Below are 17,059 nucleotides of genomic sequence, written 5' to 3'. Positions count from 1 at the left end.
GTGGAGAATGGCTAGAATTGTGCAAGCAAACAGACGGGCCACATTGCCACACATTAGCATTAGCATTAGCATTAGTAGAGGCATTTGATGCAAGAAAGCAAGCTTATGCAGCATCAGCCAAAAAAAAAAATAAAATAAAATAAAATAAATTAATTAAAAAAAACCACTTCCACTTCACCCCTCTGTTCGTTCGAAATACCTGTCCAGCTGAGCCTTAAACTTATTTAGGCTATCAACTTCCACGACACGGGATGGAAGTCTGTTCCACCAACCAACCACCCGCTGGCTAAAGGCAAATTTCCGCACGTCTATCCTACATCTGTCTTTCCTCAATTTGAATTTATGCCCACTCAGGTGATTATTCTGCGCAAGAGGAAGAATCCCATCAGCATTGAGCATGCTCAAACCATTCAAGGCTTTATACACCTCTATCAGATCACCTCGCTGGTGCCTAGTCTCCAGACACTGTAATTTGCAAAACTTAAGCCTTTCTTCGTAGGAGCACCCATTTGTTCCATTCACTAATCTTGTTGCCCTTCTCTGTACTCGTTCCAGCAGCTCTACATCCTTCTTGAAATGAGGCCTCCAGGCCTGTATACAGTACTCTTGGTGTGGCCTCACCATTGCCTTATACAAAGGAATAATCACCTCCTTATCCCTGCTAGAAAAATTGCTATATATCATTGACAATACACCATGAGCTACTCTTGCAGCTCGTCTGCACTGCTCAGAGAACTTCATATCTGCCTGCACAACCACCCCCAGGTCCCTTTCATTCTCTACCACTGTCAGTGTAGTACCACAGAGTTGATACTTTGCTCTGGGGTTGCTGTTTGCCATATGTAGTACTTTACATTTTTCAATGTTAAACTTCATTTGCCACCACTCAGCCCATCTGCTCAACCTTTCCAGATCCTGTTGCAGCAGCATAGTGTCAGTAGTGTCCTTGACAACCCTGCCAACCTTCGTATCGTCACAAACTTAGACATTAAGCTTGATATACCATCATCAATATCATTTATAAATACAGAAAACAATAATGGACCCAATACAGAACCCTGAGGGACTCCACTAATAAGATTAGTCCACGATGAGCAGTGTCCACTGATTACCACTCTCTGTCTTCTCCCCCTCAATCATCCCTTTATCCATAGCAGCAATTTGCCTCCAATGCCATACTGCTCCAATTTGTGCAGCAGTCTTCCATGTGCAACAGTATCAAAAGCCTTTCTAAGGTCCAAGTATATAATATCAAAGCTATTCCCTGCATCCAGTTCTTTTGTGACTGCATCATAGTATTCAATCAAATTAGTCAGGCAAGACTTCCCCTTAACAAAACCATGCTGTGTCCGAGCTATAACTGAAGTCTTGTCTAAATGATCCTGCAGTGCTTCTTTAACCAGTGCCTCCATTAATTTTCCTGGAACAGAAGTTAAGCTCACAGGTCTATAATTACTTGTGTCAGCCCTTGATCCTCCTTTGTGAATTGGGGTCACATTTGCACATTTCCAGTCTATGGGTACCTCCCCTGAGTCCAAGGAAGCTCTCATAATTATGGCTAAGGGTTTGCTTACTTCCTTTGCTGCCTCATTTAATATAACTGGATAGATCCCATCCACCCCAGGTGCCTTTCTTGTGGTTATCTCACACGTCAGAATACAACGTTGGTGTGCAGAACAAAATATCGCAACGGACCACTAGTCGCACTTTGTCGCGAATGGGCTACAACAGCCGACGGCCACATCGCGTGCCTTTGTTATCAATGAAGAACAAGAGACACGCCTCCTGTGGGCACAGCAACACCAACACCGGACTATCAAGGATTGGAAAACAGTTGCTTGGTCTGATGAGTCGAAGTTCCTGGTGCATCATGTTGATGGAAGGCTCAGAATTTGGCGAAAACAACGTGAATCTATGGACCCGTCATGTCTCACGACTACTGTGCAAGGTGGTGGTGGGGGAAGTGTTATGGTGTGGGGACTGTTTTCTTGGCATACGTTGAGTCCATTGACACCCATAGATTCACGTCTGAATGCCACATCGTATCTAAACATCGTTGCTGACCAAGTGCATCGTTCATGTTGGCAGTTTATCCTCAGTCAGATGGTTACTTCCAGCAGGATAATGCGCCAGTGCACAAAGCGCGAATCGCTATGGAATGGTTCCAGGAACATGACAATGACTTTTTTTTGGTATAATGGCCTGCGGATCTCAATCCTATTGATCATCTTTGGGATGAGCTGGAAAGGGCTGTTCGCTGCAGGCCTACCCCTCCGTCGAATCTCAAGGATCTGAGTGACACACTCATGTCTTCATGGTACTACATTCCTGCAAAACGTTTTCAGGATCTTGTTCAATCCATGTCTAGACGAAGTCAGGCTGATTTGAAGACTAAAGGAGGCTGAACACGCTACTAGGTAGTCGTACCTAATAAAGTGGCAGCACAGTGTATATGGGTATATGTAAAAGAATACGAGTGGCCCTAATATAATAATTTGAATTTGGTTTCAAGGAGGGCCCATTGTGTCCTGTCGAAGATTTATCGAACAATCGCTAGTAGAGATAAGGACGTCATAATCCCATTATACAAATGTGTATAAGGCTATTTTTAGACCACACTTTGAACACTGTGTTCAAGTATGGAGACCGCATCTAAAGAAAGACATTGTTTTTCTTGAAAGGGTCCAAAGACGGGTAACTCGCTTGGTGAGATCGGCAAAAGGGCGTCCATATGAAGAAAGACTTCGAATATGTGGGTCGCAGAGTTTGGAAACTAAGCCGCTTAGTGGAGACTTGATTGAGGTGTTTAAGGCTCTGAGAGGCATAAGCAAATTGAATAAGGTCTAACTTTTTCACGGTTATAAATGATTCTAGAACTAGGAGCCATAATTTCAAGTTACGGGGAAAGTTGTTTAGACTGGATTGCAGGAAGTTTTATTTTAGCCATCGAGTTATAAATTACTGGAATGAGTTACCTACATGGGTGGTAGAGGCCGACCGTCTGAGGAAATTCAAAGGCTACCTACGGGAGGAGGGAAATGCATGCTGGGGAAATTACCTACGGGAGGAGGGAAATGCATAGGTTGTCCATTTCCTTTTCTCTTATTAATTTTTATTATTATTTTTTTAAAATTTTTCTTCTTATTATTAATTTGTTTTTGGTATTATTATTTTATGTATTTTTGTTATTATTATTATTATTATTATTATACATATATATAAATATATATATATATATATATATATATTTTTTTTTTTTTTTTTTTTTTTTCTTTTTGGCTGGTGCAGCGTAAGCCACTGGCTTACTTGCACCATGTGGCCATTACTAATATGTACATCGAAGTGTCATATCATGAACATAAAATTTTGCTCTATCTGTATCATTCATTACAAACCTCTATCCTCTGGCCAAAGTGGACATGAAATGCTTTCATTTCTTTAAGTATGTTTTAATCTCATCATAAAAATCCACACAAACTCTTCTGGTTAACTGATAATTCACCCCATTATTTGTAAGACAATGAGTAGCTTATCTGATGGCCATTGACTGCCCATCCTCTTGTTTCTTTGGTTTTTTTCAAATATTATTGAAATTAAAAAATATATAAAGGTACGACTAACTTGGAAGTATCACAATCATCAAACTGTTTAAATGTGGAAAACTGCCGACCGGACTAGCCGGGTAGGTAAAGTGCCTGCCCAGCAACCCAAAGGTCGCGGGTTAGATTCCCGCCTCGGGCTGGATATCACGATGGTGCCGAACCAACCGGTTGGTTGGATATCCCGGCCACGATATACGAAGGAAGCAAGAAAAAACTGGTTCCTTCGTGTATTGATCACATCATACGAAATAAATAAATAAATAAATGTGGAAAACTGAATGGCGGGATTTAAAACCATCAACAGAATGGTTTGGAATCCATTTTATTTATGGTTTTAAAGACCGACAGACCTCAGTGATTGCAGGTTTGTGGTTTTCGGATTTCATTATTCACGGAGGCGGAGTTGAACTGACATTTAGGCTCCACAGTACATAAGACACAACATATATCATTATTCCTGGAAATTTTCGAGACCATGCTTTGCAGATTGAAGGGGACACGTACTCTGTCCTTTATATTTGAATCAGAGACAGATCCCTGATCACCATCCCCACCGAGTATTATTATTATTATTCTGATTATTATTATTGGCAAATAATGCTGAAAGCAAGCTTATACACTGAAAGCACAGAATTCATGGGACACCTGATTCCTGGACAACACGACGCTGACACCCCTCTCGGTAGTGGACGAACCCACCGCTTGGCAGGTATATAGGTACACTGTATCACTGCATTCACGTAAATGGTAATTAGATTAAAGCGTAGATAAACGTCGTGAGTTAACAGACTTTGAAAGAAGGATGATAGTGGATGCCCGACGCATCGGTCACTCTATCGCGGAAGTGGTACAGAAATTGTACTTCCCGCATTCGACAGTATCAAGAGTGTATCGGGAATACGCCATTACCGGAATAATATCTGATCGTGGACAGCGCTCTGGGTAAAGATTTGTGCAGTGATTTGTGCCACTGTCAGTCGACATCTGTCTTGCATTGTTTCAGCCAACTGGACAGCGACAGTGGCACAAATAACTGCCGACTTATCTCCACCAAGCCAGTCATGCGATCGTTAGCCGCAATAGGTTATGGGAGCTACAGACCTACCAGAGTCCCATTACTAACACCACTACACAGGTCTCTCCGCCTTAAGCGGGCGAAAAACATCGGCACTGGACCTTGAATGATTGGAGACGGGTGTCCTGTTCGGATGAGTCTTATATCGAGCGTACAAGAGGGTGCGTATCTGGTGGAAACCACACGAAGCTATGCATCCGTCATATCAACAAGGAACTGTTCAGGCAGGTAAACGATCTGGGACGTATTCAACTGGCACACGTTGGCACCTCTGGTATGCTAGTCACATCTCTGAAGGGTCCAGGTTATGTATCCATTCTTGCAGACCATCTGCAATCCCTTCATGGTCATCGTGTACCCACAGGGCAATGGACTCTTAAAGCAGGAAAATGCGCCTTCCCACTGAGCCATGGCGACTAGAACATGGTTCGAAGAGCATACCGCCGATTTTACCACCATGAAATGGCCTCCCGTTCATCGGACATGCTGTGGAGCATATTTAAGATGCTGTGGAAAGGTCCGTTCGAGTTTCGGATCCTCCAACCAAGAATGAGATGGAATTATGGACAGCGGTGCAGCAAGCGTGAATGGAAATACCTGTGGAATGCTTTCGTGAACTAGTGGACTCAATGCCTCGCCATGTGACTGCCCTTATCCGGGGAAAAGCTGGGTCTACCCGTTACTAAGTAGGTATCCAATGATTTCTGTCCACTCAGTGTACAGCACCAGGCAAAAAAAAGCAAACAATTCCCATTCCACCTATCGATCCACACTAATATTTTATCTAGTTCTTCCTGGAATTTATTCAAACCACCTACCTCAACAACATCAGATTGGAGCTTGTTACATCGATCAACTACCCACTAACTGAAAGGAAATTTCTGCATATCCGACCTGCAACAATTTTTTGTCATTTTCAATTTGTGCCTCCTCATTGAGTATGTAGTCTGAGTAAGATAGATTCCAACAACATTAGCGTCAGTAAAAGCATATGATGCAAGAAAGCAAATTTATACAGCATCAGTCAAAAAAAAACAAAACAAAAACTGGCCACTTCAGCCATCCAATCATTCCAAATCTTTTTCTAGTTTGCCATGAATTTATTTAAGCTGTTTACTTCCACGACAGATGGAAGTTTGTTCCAGCAATCAACCACCCGCTGGCTAAAGCTAAATTTCTGTGCATCTATTATACAACTGTCTTTCCTCAATTTGAATTTGTCTCCTCAGGCGACTAGTCTGGGCAAGAGGAAGATTCCCAGTATTGAGCTTACACAGACCATTCGAGGCCTTATATATCTCAATCAGATCACCTCGCCGGTGCCTAGTCTCCAGACATTGCATTTTGCGGAGCTTAAGCCTTTGGTAAGAGCATCCCCTTTTCCCCCTCACCAATCTTGTTGCCCTTCTTTGTACTCATTCTTGTAACTGAACATCCTTCCTAAAGTCAGGCCTCCGACCTGTACACAGTACTCAAGGTGTGGCATGACCACTGCCTTTTATAACAGGATAATCACTTCCTTGTTCCTGCTAGCAAAATTCCTATATATCATTGACAAGATACCATAAGCTACTCTTGCAGACATTGAGTTTATTGAATACATTCAAAGCCTTAAACAACTCACTCGGCTCTCCTCGCAGGTGCCTATCTCTCCAGATGCTGCAATTTGCAAAACTGAAGCCTTTCCTGGTAAGAGCACTCTCTTCCTCCCCTCACCAACTTTGTTGCAATTCTCTGCACCCCTTCCAACAGATGGAATTCTAAAATGAGGTTTCCAGAGTCAAGTACGCAGTACTCAAGATGTGGCCTAACAATTGCCTTATAAAATGGAACAGCACCTCTTCATCCCTACTTGAAAGATTCCTATACTGTATATCATTGACAAAACCCCATGATCTATCCTGGCAGCCTCCCTGCACTGTTCAGACAACTTCATATCTGCCTGCCCAATTATTCCCTGGGCTCTTTCGCGTTCTCCCCTATCCTGAGAGTGGTTCGACACAGCCGGTTCGGTTTCCTGGGATTACTGCTCCCAATATGAAGTACCTTGCACTTCTCAATATTTAACTTCAATTGTCACTTCTCAGCCCATCTTCCCAGTTTGTCTAGATCTCGTTGCAGTAGCTTGTCTTCATTATTATCATTAACCATCATGCCAACATTTGTATCATCTGCAAACTTGGACATTAAGCCTGATATATCCTCATCAATGTCATTAATAAATACGAAAAACAACCAAAGCCCCATCACTAAATTTTTGAGGACTCCGCTAATAACATTGGTCCAGGAAGAGCAGTGCCCATTGATAACCACTCTATCTTCTCCCGGTCAATCAAACCCCAGGGGCTCACATCTGGTGAGTATGGGCTTGGCACACCCAGGGTCCTGAGCTGGATATCATCATTCTTCTCTTTCTTGGTGATTCCCTTCTACTTTTGACTATCTCTCTCTCTCTCTCTCTCTCTCTCAGGGTTACTCGGGAACTTTTTTTTTTTCCCTGGTGCAGCATAAGCCTCAGGCTTCCTTGCATCATATGGATATTAATAATAATAATAATAATAATAATCATCTTTATCCAGAGGAACATCTTGTCCTTAATGACACACAACTCTAATTTGTATAGTAATCTTTTATGTGCAACAGTGTCAAAAGCTTTTCTGAAATTGAAGTATATTGTGTCAAAATTATCCTTTGCATCTATTTTCTTTGTCATTGTGTCATAGTATCCAATCGGCTTGTTCAGACAAGATCGCTACTTAACTGCTGAATACAGTGCTGTTTCTTGTAATACTCCTCTGACCGTTTGGTCGTCCCGGAGTATAAACACAAAATTTATTTATTTTTTTTTTTATTTAAATCCATGCTATGACTGTTGCATAACTGAATTCCTCTTAGATAGTTCTGTATTACTTCTTTAACCAGTGACTTCATGTTTTTCCTGGAACAGAAGTTGAGGAAGTTCTATAATTACTCTTGTTTCTCTTTAATCTCTCTTCGTGAATTGGGGTTACATTTGCAGATCTCCAGTCTATGGGAAATCTGTCATGATTCCAGGGATGCTCTCATAATCATGACTATAGGTCTGCTTATCTCCTTTGCTACCTCTCTTAATATAACTGGATCGATTCCTCCCACTCTAGGTGCCTTTTTAAATTCAATAATTCTTCTTCCAGTTTCCTTTCAATATTACAAAATCATTTAGCTCCCCATTAGGGATTGATAAACGTCTGTCATCCCCTCCCCTAAAGAAATCCTCATGTGTGAATGTAGATGCAAAATACTCATTGTCAGCAACCTGAGCAGAATCATCAAGGGTTAATCCATTCATATCCAGATATGAATGGATCACATCAGTCCACTAGTGGACTGATGTGATTTAAATCCTTCCTTCAACTATTTACATAAATAAAGTAAGTTTTATTAAAGTAAAGTAAATATATAAGTATATTTTTTTATAGACTTCTCATAATCGGACTTAGCTTGCCTACTGTAGACATCTCTATCACCTGATTATTTATATGCATCCCATGAGTCCTCATAGTTAGCACAATTCGTATAATCACATTCCTCCGAACCCCGGGTGGAAAAGACTTGATATCGAATTATGTCAATGACGCAAGGAATTTTTATGGTTCTTCATAACGTATCTGAGTTAGTTAGTCTTAGTCGATGGTTGCATGATTTCTCTCTCGGAAATTCCGGTTTTTTGTCCAGAAAACAGCGAATCGACCACAGAACACACGCAATTTCTAATGCGCCTAAAACCTTACAATAATAATTAGCATCCCATGAATTTTATTTCGCTGCCACAAATCTCATTAGTGCATCTGACATCCAATTAGAACTACGTGTATATCTTCCAACTGACATCCAATTAGAATGCCATTATGAGCGGCTAAAGTAGTGGAGAACCCAGAAATTTTACTTGGGTGGAGTAGAGAGCTTGTATGTTCCACAATGGTAGCTTTTACAAGTGTTAACATATGACTAATCTTGTTGCCCGGGTACAGAGAAGGGCAACAAGATTAGTAAATGGAACAAAGGGTTGCTCTTACGAAGAAAGGCTTAAGTTTTGCAAATTACAGAGTCTGGAGACTAGGCACCGACGAGGTGATCTGATAGAGGTGTATAAGGCTTTGAATGGTTTGAGCATGCTCAATGCCAATGGGATTCTTCATCTTTCTCAGAATAATCACCTCAGAGGGCATAAATTCAAATTGAGGAAGGACGGATGTCGGATAGATGTGCGGAAATTTGCCTTTGGCCAGCGGGTGGTTGGTTGGTGGAACCGACTTCCATCACTTGTTGTTGAAGTTGATAGCCTAAACAAATTTAAAGCTCAACTGGACAGGTATTTCGAACGAACGGAGGGGTGAAATGGGAGAGGGGTTTTTTTTTTTTTTTTTGGCTGATGCTGAATAAGCTTGCTTTCTTGCATCATATGCCTCTACTAATGCTAAATGCTAATGCTAATGCTAAAGTTTAACCCCTGGCTACTACCCCAATTTCGCATACAGAACAATAAAATCAAAACTCACATTTGACGTGGGGTGCCTCTGTGGGCAGGAGCAGCAGTGCGTAGCACACGCTTCTTGAGTAGACCGGGGTTCGAGTCCGTCACCACCAAATACGGAGGATGCGGAAAGGTCAGGGAATGACCACCGCATATCCCGGAGCAATATGGCCTTAGTTGCTAATGCTCCTAAAAACCAAATAACAGCCAAGTGTGTGGTACTACACTCAGGGAGGTAGATAATGAAAAAGACCTGGGGGGTAATTGTGCAGTCAGATATGAAGTTCTCTGAGCAATGCAGACGGGCTGCTAGAGCATGTTATATAGTTTTGTCAATGATATATAGCAATTTTGCTATAAGAGACAAAGAGGCGATTATCCCTTTGTATAAGGCAGCGGTCAGGCCACTCCTTGAGTACTGCGTACAGATCTGGAAGCCTCATTTTAGGAAGGATGTAGAGTTGCTAGAATCAGTATAGAGAAGGGCAACAAGACTGGTGAGTGGAACAAAGGATACTGTTATGAAGGAAGGCTTAAGTTCTGCAAGTTGCAGCATATGGAGACTAGTCATCTGTGAGGTGATCTGATTGAGGTGTATAAGGCCTTGAATGGTTTGAGCATGCTCAGTGCTATCAAGATATTTCTGCTTGCTCAGACTAAGAACCTGAGGGGGCTTAGATTCAAATTCAGGAAAGAGTTGTAGAATGGGTGTGCAGAAGTTTGCCTTTAGCTAGCGGGTAGTTGATTGCTGGAATAGGCTTTCATATTGCTGTGGAAGTTGATGGCTTAAATAAATTTAAGGCTTAACTAGACAAACTTTTGGAGTGACTGGATGGGCGAAATGAGAAGGGTTTTATATTTTTATTATTATTTTTTTTCTTGGCTGATGCTGTATAAGCTTGCTTTCTTGCATCATATGCCTCAACTAATGCTAAATGCTAATGCTAAATGACAGTACAATTAAATAATATAAAATTCTTTTTAAGGAAATTAATCTCCTCCCCATGAATGTTCCCATGAACAAAACGACCCACCCTACAGCTTAGATTTATCCCATAAACTGTCCAGAAATCTTAAATGTAACCTTCTTGGGAACAGATGATATCACTTTATTATATCATTAAGCTGAAATGATATAATCATTTCAGCTTCATGATAATTGAAATTAGTATCTTTTGTTTTTACACCTTAATTGCAATACTTTTTGAACCATCCTCATGTTTTTCATTTTTAAATATTACATATAGACATCCGTCCTTTCTGCCACATTGCCATTACATCGGTAACTCCACTAGACCAGAGTTCCTCAAAGTGTGTGGGTGTCTCTCCTGGATATCATGATTTTTTTGTATGGAGCATGTGTTGTTTGCATGAAGCACTTTTTAAAACAAAATATGGACTCTATTGAAGTATATATTTAAAAGTATATTTATAAAAGTATGTATCATCAGCCATTTTCAATCCACTGCAGGATGAAGGTCTCTCCAACAACTTTCCATTTCCTTCTGTTTTGTGCAATGGCCATCCATTTACTGCCCACGAATTCTCGAATTTCATCTGCCCACCTCCGTTGTTGTCTTTTGCTTGATCAGCTGTGCCATGCGCGTTTAATGATATCGCTGAAGCATTTAAGCTGCGAAAAGTAAAATTCCCTTGAAACAGATATATTAAATGTAAGTAGGCATTTCATCCCTAATATTCAAATTATATCAAAGTTTCCTTTTAGCTCCTCTCGGGTACCATTTTGTTATTTTCTTAGTCTGTCTGTCTTCATGTCTTCGAGCTATGTGTCCTGCTCAAATCTATTTCAGTTGTTTAGTTTTAATAAGAATGTCCTTTACTTGAGTTTGCTGCTAATCCATGTGTTTGTCTTCTTATCCAATTATCCAACAGCCTGATATAATTCGTTCCATATTCGTTATGGACGTGAAATGATTTCACGTCCCTCTCTTCCAAAATTTCAAGGTATGAAAGTTTGGAAACCGCACCACTAGGTTATTGGTTTCTACCTAGTCGAGTATTCATATATGTACTCTCGAAAACTTTTTTTTGTCATTGCAACATACAGTATACGTCACCAGGATGTTATGATAATATCCACTAGATTGATACAAAGACAAAAATGAAGTGATAAGACCTAACGGAATGGCAACTGTCATCGGTAGGCAAGCAGTTCAGCTTTTTTTTTTTTTTATTCATGTGTATCAGAAGTGAGGGAATAACTCACGTGATTGTCTGTCATTGCTAGCTGTATGTTTGCCCGACGCTAGTGTACAAACAGGAAGTTGAAAGGTGGTGACTTTTTCTTGATCAGCTGTGCCATGCGTGTTTAATGATATCGCTGGAGTATTTCGGCTGCGCAAAGTAAAATTCCCTTGAAACAGATACATTAAATGTAAGTAGGTATTTCATCCCTAATATTCAAGTTACTTTTTGGTGCATAACACTAAATTTTATTTCTTCTTGCACTTGAATTAAGTTTTGATTTCACTGTGGAAATCACATTACCGCCGCTTACAAAATCTTTGTTGAATGTCTTGGTTTAGGTGAAATACAGAATGAGTGTATCTTTCATTCATTCGTTAGTAGTTTATAATAAAAAAAAAAAATTAAACAGGTTCTCTTTGGTTTACTGCTGAATATTTGTGAAGCCTATTTTTCCGAAAAAAAACAAAAAAAAAAAAAAAAGAATTGACTGTTTGCACAGAATGAGGGGGACAAAATCCAAATGCTCACAGTGCGGCTAAGATAAAGGTTTTATTGCTACCTACTGTTATTTATTTTTTAGCTCAACTCCATATGAGTATTTTATTTATTTTCAAAGTTTTCAACAGCTAATGTATTAAATTTTGGAATTATTGGACGTCTGATATTCATTACAGATTTATTTGTTGTTTAGGGAACTATTATCGGATATTAATTATAATATTACACGTATTTTTAATCAGGATAATACAAGACATTTTAATCGTGTAAGCATTAGCTTTTTAGCATTAGTAAAGGCATATTATGCAAGAAAGCAAGTTTATATAGCATCAGCCAAAAAAAAAACCCTTCTCATTTCACCCAACCACTCGCTCCAATCGTTTGTTTAGTTCTGCCTTGACTCTGTTTCTGATCAACTTCTGATCTTGAATCTGATTAACTTCTACAACTACAGATGGAAATTTGTTCCAGCAATCAACCACCTGCTGGCTAAAGGCAAACTTCCACACATCTATCCTACAACTGTCTTTCCTCAATTTCAATTTATGCACTCTCAGGTGTTTTTCTGAGCAAGAGGAAGAATCCCATCAGCATTGAGCATGCTCAAGGCTTTATACACCTCAGTCGGATCACCTCGCAAGTGCCTAGTCTCCAGACACTGTAATTTGCAAAACTTAAGCCATTCTTCATAAGAGCAACCCTTTGTTCCATTCACTAATCTTTTTGCCCTTCTTTGTACTCATTCCAACAGCTCTACATCCTTCTTAAAATGAGGCCTCCACATCTGTATACAGTACTCAAGGTGTGGCCTGACCATTGTCTTATACAAGGGGATAATCACCTCCTTATCCCTGCTAGAAAAATTCCTATATATCATTGACAAGACACCATGAGCTGCTCTTGCAGATCGTCTGCACTGTTCAGAAAACTTCATATCTGACTGCACAATTACCCCCAGGTCCTTTTCATTCTACTGCTTCCCATATGCAGTACTTTATATTTGTCAATGTTAAACTTCAGTTGCCACCTTTCAGCCCATCTGCTCAACTTTTCTAGATCATGTTGCAGCAGCGTACTGTTATTAGTGTCATTAACAACCCTGCTGACCTTCATATCGTCTGCAAACTTGGACATTAAACCTGACATACCATCATCAATATCATTAATAAATACAAAAAACAACAATGGAACCAACACTGAACTCTGGGGGACTCCACTAATAACATTAGTCCACGAAGAGCAGTATCCAGTGATTACCACTCTGTCTTCTCCCACTCAACCATCTCTTTATCCATAGCAGCAATTTGCCTCTAATGCCACACTGCTCCAATTTGTGCAGGAGTCTTCCATGTGCAACAGTACAAAAGCCTTTCTAAGACCAAGTATATAATATAATAAGTTATTCCCTGCATCCAGCTCTTTTGTGACTACATCATAGTATTTTTTTTTTTGGTAGTTGTTGGCGCATAGGCTTCTGTGGCCATAATGCACCTCCCAAAGTTTTTGCAGTACTTTGATCCAAGCCCGAGGCGGGAATCTAACCTACACCTTTTGGGTTGCCAGGCAGGCACTTTACCCACCCGGCTAGCCCAGTCGGCTCATAGTATCCAATCAAATTGGTCAGGCAAGACTTCCCTTTAACAAAACCATGCTGTGTCCGAGCTATAACTGAAGTCTTGTCTAGATGATCCTGCAGTGCTTCTTTAACCAGTGCCTCCATTAATTTTCCTTGAACAGAAGTTAAACTAACAGGTCTGTAATTACTTGTCGCCCTTTGATCCTCCTTTGTGAATTGGGGTCACATTTGCACATCTCCAGTTCTTGATTACCTCCCTTGAGTCCAAGGAAGCTCTCATATTTATGGCTAAGGGTTTGCTTACTTCCTATGCTGCCTCCTTTAATATAACTGGGGATAGATCCCATCCACCCCAGGTGCCTTTCTTATGTTTATCTTCAACAATTTCTTCTCCACTTTGTTCTCAGTTATTACAAAATCATCTAGCTCACTGCCATAGGTTAATTCACCTCTGGCATTCCCCTCCCATGTGTGAATGTAGATGCAAAATACTTATTTAGTTTGTTAGCTTCCTGAGCGGGATCATCAACAGTTGAACCATTGATACTAAGTGGATCAATCTGATTCATTCCCTTCCTTCTAGAGTTTACATAAATAAAGAACTCTTTGCTGTTTTTCTTTACATCCAATATCGGTAACCATAAGATATCGGTAACCTCAATATATTACATACAAGAGTATATGCGTACCGTTGTAATTTGTAAAAGTAGTTTTAGCTGTCGTGTATATGATACTGTTGAGAGCATATCATGCTTAATGGCTGAGTTTGTAGATACAAAGGTTGGCAGAGTGTTTAATGACAGTAATCAGAATATGCCATTGCAACAAGATCTAGAAAAATTATGATCTGAGAAGTGGCAATTGAAGGTTAACCTTAACATATATAAGGTACTGCATGTAATCCCAGAATAACATACAAACTGCTCGGTACTATATCCAAGGTAAAGGTAAACTGCAGCCATTATCAATCCACTACAGGATGGAAGCCTCCTCAACAATTCATGTTGAGGGAAATGGACCATAATCTGCCACGCTAGTCCAGTGCAGATTGCCAGATTGACTGTATTTAGCAGTCAGGGGCTTGAACCATGGTCTACTCGAAGAGTGTGTGCTACTGTACCCTGCTCCTGACCAGTCAGCTACAGAAACAAACAAAAAATAAGAACTGGGAGTAATTGTTCAGTCTGATGTGATAGCCTCTGTGCAGTGTAGATTGGCTGCTAGGACAGCTCATGGGATTTTGCCACAAGGGATAAGGTGGTGATTATCCTGTTTTATAGGACAGTAGTTTGGCCACACCTCCTTGAGTATTACATACAGATCTGGTAGCATAATTTTAGGAAGAATGGGGATCTATTGGAATGGGAGCAGAGAAGAGCAACAAGATTAGTGAGCGGAGTAACAGGGTACTCTTACAATGAAATATTTGAGTTTTGCAAATTGCAGCATATGGAAACTGGGCATCTGTGAAGAGATTGATTTGTTTAAGGCCAATTGGATTGAGTAAGCCAAATGTTGATGGCAGTCTGTACTCTTGGGCCATAAATTTAAACTGAGGAAGAATGGTTGCAGAATAGAAGTGCAGAAATTTTGCTTTCAGCCAGAGGGCGGTTGATTGTTGGAACAAACTTCCAACTAGTGTTGTAAGTGGTCACTTTGAATGAATTTAAGTAAAAATTGGACAAATTAATAGAGGGGACAGATAGGTGATATGGGAGGTGTTTTTTCCTTGCATCACTTGCTACTAATATTAGAAATGTTATCAGTAATTTGCCATGTTCTGTATCCAGGGAGGGAGAAGGTGGTTATATTTCTGTTATACAATTCAATGGCAAGGTTGCATTAGCATTAGTAGAGGCATATGATGCAAGAAAGCAAGCTTATGCAGCATCAGCCAAAAAAAAAAAAAAAACCTTCCACTTCACCAATCTGTTCGTTCGAAATACCTGTCCAGCTGAGTCTTAAATTTATTTAGCCCATCAACTTCCAGAACAAGGGATGGAAGTCTGTTCCACCAACCAACTACCCGCTGGCTAAAGGCAAATTTCCGCACATCTATCCTACATCTGTCTTTCCTCAATTTGAATTTATGCCCTCTCAGGTGATTATTCTGAGCAAGAGGAAGAATCCCATCAGCATTGAGCATGCTCAAACCATTCAAGGCTTTACACACTGGCGAGGTGATCTATCAGATCACCTCGCCAGTGCCTAGTCTCCAGACACTGTAATTTGCAAAACTTAAGCCTTTCTTCGTAAGAGCACCCCTTTGTTCCATTCACTAATCTTGTTGCCCTTCTCTGTACTCGTTCCACCAGCTCTACATCCTTCTTGAAATTAGGCCTCCAGACCTGTATACAGTACTCAAGGTGTGGCCTGACCATTGCCTTATAAAAGGGAATAATCACCTCCTTATCCCTGCTAGAAAAATTCCTGTATATCATTGACAAGACACCATGAGCTACTCTTGCAGCCCATCTGCACTGCTCAGAGAAATTCATATCTGCCTGCACAATTACCCCCAGGTCCTTTTCATTCTCTACTACTGTCAGTGTAGTACCACAGAGTTGATACGTTGCTCTGGGGTTGCTGCTTCCCATATGTAGTACTTTACATTTGTCAAGGTTAAACTTCATTTGCCACCTCTCAGCCCATCTGCTCAACTTTTCTAGATCCTGTTGCAGCAGCGTACTGTCATTAGTGTCCTTAACAACCCTGTCAACCTTCGTATCGTCTGCAAACTTGGACATTAAGCTTGATGTACCATCATCAATATCATTTATAAATACAAAAAACAATAATGGACCTAACACTGAACTCTGTGGGACTCCACTAATAACATTAGTCCATGATGAGCAGTGTCCATTGATTACCACTCTGTCTTCTCCCCCTCAACCACCCTTTTATCCATAGCAGCAATTTGCCTCCAGTGCCACACTGCTCCAATTTGTGCAGCAGTCTTCCATGTGCAACAGTATCAAAAGCCTTTCTAAAATCCAAGTATATATTATCACATTTGTTCCTTGCATCCAGCTCTTTTGTGACTGCATCATAGTATCCAATCAAATTGGTTACTATAACTGAAGTCTTGTCTAGATGATCCTGCAGTGCTTCTTTAACCAGTGCCTCCATTAATTTTCCTGGAACAGACGTAAACTCACAGGTCTATAATTACTTGTATCAGCCTTTGATCCTCCTTTGTGAATTGGGGTCACATTTGCACATCTCCAGTCTATGGTACCTTCCGTGAGTCCAAGGAAGCTGTCATAATTATGGCTAAGGGTTTGCTTACAGGGTTGTTAATGACAGTAATGGCAGTGTGCTGCTGCAACAGGATCTAGATAATTTGGGCAGATGGGCTAAGAAGTGGCAACTGAAGTTTAACCTTGACAAATGCAAAGTACTGCATATGGGTAGAAGTAACCCCAGAGAAACGTACAAACTGTGTGGTACTACACTTAAGGTGGTAGAAAATGAAAAAGATCTGGGAGTAATTGTGCAGTCAGATATGAAGTTTTCTGAGCAATGCAGACAGGCTGCCAGGGCAGGTCATGGGGTTTTGTCAATGATATATAGGAATTTTGCTAGCA

At 40.5% G+C, this 17,059-nt stretch overlaps 1 protein-coding gene across 1 annotated transcript in view; it reads left to right on the top strand.

Annotated features, from left to right (window-relative positions):
* Positions 1–11,524: 11,524 nt before the first annotated feature.
* LOC150076091 (cationic amino acid transporter 2-like) overlaps positions 11,525–17,059 on the top strand; it is a 153,669-nt gene continuing 148,134 nt past the window's right edge. Inside the window, exon 1 of the mRNA XM_090387257.1 lies at positions 11,525–11,585. The gene's annotated coding sequence lies outside the window, so the exon portion shown is untranslated. The remainder of the gene's footprint in view (positions 11,586–17,059) is intronic.

Source organism: Mastigoproctus giganteus, chromosome 13, assembly GCF_048544385.1.
Source record: "Mastigoproctus giganteus isolate SK-2022 chromosome 13, ASM4854438v1, whole genome shotgun sequence".
NCBI classification, from domain to species: Eukaryota; Metazoa; Arthropoda; class Arachnida; order Uropygi; family Thelyphonidae; genus Mastigoproctus; species Mastigoproctus giganteus.
The sequence above is the reverse complement of the archived record's forward strand: the minus strand, read 5'-3'. Positions and strand labels throughout refer to the sequence as shown.